Source organism: Myotis yumanensis, unplaced genomic scaffold (genome assembly GCF_028538775.1).
Source record: "Myotis yumanensis isolate MYYU_CA2020_CCGP unplaced genomic scaffold, mMyoYum1.0.hap1 SCAF_8, whole genome shotgun sequence".
In the NCBI taxonomy this organism is placed as follows: Eukaryota; Metazoa; Chordata; class Mammalia; order Chiroptera; family Vespertilionidae; genus Myotis; species Myotis yumanensis.
In genome coordinates this window covers 69,135,261-69,138,728 of record NW_027223759.1, presented here as the reverse complement: position 1 = coordinate 69,138,728, position 3,468 = coordinate 69,135,261, and the positions used below count along the sequence as shown (strand labels likewise).

Below are 3,468 nucleotides of genomic sequence, written 5' to 3'. Positions count from 1 at the left end.
AGCTTCATAATATAATCCACTGTTTTTTTTTCTTTCCAATGATTTTTTTTAAAAATGTTTTTTAGCAAACAACTTTCAGACTTACATAAGCTATCTAGATTAAACACTGCATTTTGTCAGGAAGAGCTAATGAGGCTCTCATTCAAATATTGGAGAGGGGCCCTAGCTGGTTTGGCTCAGTGGATAGAGTGTCGGCCTGTGGACTGGAGGGTCCCGGGTTTGACTCCAGTCAAGGTCACATGCTCAGGTTGCAGGCTCGATCCCTAGTAGGGGGCATGCAGGAGGCAGCTGATCAATAATTCTCTCTCATTATTGATGTTTCTATCTCTATCTCCCTCTCCCTTTCTCTCTGAAATCAATAAAAATATAAAAAAAAATTGGAGAGGCTTTACTTTCTAGAACTTGATACCATATCTTAAAGTGTTCATCTGTAGTATTATGACAAAATTGCCTAAAAAGGAAAAGGCATTTTTTAATTGCTCATGGTTTAATTTAGAATTTACAATTTCTACTATAAAAAATTGATAATTATTTTTAAATTTGTGGGTTTTAGCTTAATAACATTCAGCATCCACTAAAAATATATTGGGTAAAATTTCATAGTGTTCAGAGAAACATAAGGAGTGATTAAGTGTGAGGTTGTATTGGCAGTAAAGTCTTCACTCTAAAATGCAATTTTTTCATGGTCTTTCTATCTGTTTCTGCAGATATTACTTGAAACATCCAAGAGGAATAATATATTTATCCAATCCACTTTAGATTCTGCAATACTCATCAGAGCATCAACTATGCATGAGTACTAAGTAAATATCATAAAAAATAATATCCATATAACCATGACATGAAAGTCTTAGAAGAACAGGCCCAAGGAGATGTGTAAAGAAATATCTACCTATGAGATAATGAATAGCAAATATCAGTAGTTTTCAAACTTTAATGTGAAGAAGAACCATCTGGGGATACTGTTTTTACTCAGTATGTCCTGGGGTCTTAAGAGGCCCCATTTTAATGAGCATTAGATAAGAATATGCCAGTGTTGCTTGTTAGTGGGCCACATACTGAGTAGCAAGTAATGAGAAGTCACCCAGAAAGCCTTGGGTAACCCAGTAAAGTGTAAATTTAGAGAAAATACTTTAATACATATGCCCAAGCGAATATGTGACCCAGGAACTCAGCAGCACAAGAAAGAGCATTTAATCCATGCTCTGTTATGACAGTATCCTATATAATAAAGAGGTAATATGCAAATTGATCATCATGCCCTCGCACAAGATGGCTGCCCCCATGTAGTCATAAGATGGCCACCACAAGATGTCTGGCAGGGGAGGGCAGTTAGCGATGACTGGGCTGGCAGGGGAGGGCAGTTGGGGGCGATCGGGCTGGCAGGGGAGTGGTTAGGAGGTCATCAAGCTGGCAGGCAGTAGCTGTTAGGGGCAATCAGGCAGGCAGGCAGGCAAGCGGTTGGGAGCCAGCAGTCCTGGATTGTGAGAGGCATGTCCGACTGCTGTTTTTTGCCCGATCCCACAGGAATCAGGCCTAAACTGGCAGTAGTACATCCCCCTCAGGGTCCCAGATTGGAGAGGGTGCAGGCTGGGCTGAGGGACACCTCCCACCAGTGCACAAATTTCATGCACCGGGCCTCTAGTTTGTCAATAAAAGTTGTTTACCAACCATACAAACTGAACCTTGATTCTGTAATTAATAACCTGGCCAATGATATTTCAGCTACAGAATTTCTCTTTGTTAGCAGACTAGCTGAATATCTAAAGAACAAAACAGGTCCTAAGAAGAGATAAGGAGTAGAAAATATTAAGAAAGAAGATCAAATGAGGAAATATGAACCAAAAAAGATAACTATTCCATTTTCTGGGGAAAATAGAATAGAAAAATTAGACTGAGAAGATATTGCTTTGGTCATATGACTATAAGGAAAGAATGGTTATTTATTTGAGCTTCAATATATGTTGATTTTTAAACACTACTCAGCAATCTTTCTTAATCTTTGTATTTTCTTTAATTTGTAGTTACCATTTCCTCTTAATCTCACTGTGCAAGTACTAGATCTATCACAGCCCAAGTGGTAGACTTGGGCAAGTTTAGTTCTTTGGGCTTCAGTTTTCTTCCTGTAGATTCAGAAGTTCTCTCCCTAGTTCAGGTGAGTTAGCATTAAGTCAATTCACTTCTCTCTCCACATTATCATATATATATATATATACATATATATATATATATCACAAGAAATCAAAATCATTACTTTATTAATAATAGAAACAGTACAGACTTCAAAATAAGCTGCAGTTAGTATTTTAAAACACACAAAAAAGGTCCTCATATTTAGACGGTTACATTGTTAATTCTATAACAGTGTTACAATATCATTACTGTTGTCCTTCAGGGCTGGGACTGCCTTTGCTGTCAACACATTTCTCCTGTGACATAATCAATTCTATGTCCTTAACTTCCACTCCTGTTTCATCAACCTCTTTCTCTTCACTCTCTTCTTGTACAGTTGGAGTCAGAGTGTTCTGTTTAACATTTGAGACAGTTTCACCTTGAACTTTGAATTTCTCGGTAGCTGTTAACTGTGCTTGCTGGGATAAATTTTCAATCTTGACTTCGTCAAAAACTACATAGGTATCTGAAGCTGAGCTCTAATGGACATCTGGTTTTGTGATGATAAAGAGGATATTTTTAGACTTCTAGATTAGTGATTTTAGTAACCCCTGTGCCCCATTGAAGACCCAGTTTGGACATAGCCTCTCGTGTCTTCTTTTCACTCCACTCTGTTTTTCCTTACTGACTGCTTTTTCATTGATTTCAGCTGCTGCTGCCAGCGAGGCTCAGGTGGTTGCCTGTGTGAAATCTTGTTCCTGAAGCTCTGATACTGTTCCATCATTGTTAGATTCTGCTCCAGACCCTGATTAGCCTGGGGCTGTGGCGACACCTGCTCTGTGCATTTTGTGCAGAATGAGGAACCAAAATGACAGCAGGAAGAGAGCATGACCCAACATGTTGCAGAAATATCTCTGTATCTCTTATTGTGTTGGGGTGTAATGTAAAATCAAAGGATTTAGGAATTAGGAGACCTCCTGGGTTCAAATTCTGGTGTGAGTAACATGGGGAAATTTATTTAATCTTTCTGAACCTCAGTTATTTATCAAATGAAGATAATTTCAAAGGGATGATTTAAAACAATATCATGTTTGGCTAGCCATCAATTAATATATAACCACCTCATAAAATGTATAAAAAATAGAAAATACCATTAAGCAACAATATTGCTATTGTACAAATAATTTATTGGGGATTGTAAATTAATGTTTTATAATGCTATCTTAACATGTAATGTTTTTGTTACCCATATTTCAAAAGTAACTTATCATTAATGAATTTCTGCTCCAAAAAAAAGTTTGCCCATAATTATTTTCTAAAACAAAAGGGTGCATTTTATTGACTAGTCAATAATTA

The 3,468-nt window shown here is 37.3% G+C and overlaps 1 pseudogene; it reads right to left on the bottom strand.

Moving 5' to 3' along the window:
- Positions 1-2,356: 2,356 nt before the first annotated feature.
- On the bottom strand, positions 2,357-3,001 carry LOC139015800 (nascent polypeptide-associated complex subunit alpha pseudogene; annotated as a pseudogene).
- Positions 3,002-3,468: the final 467 nt, after the last annotated feature.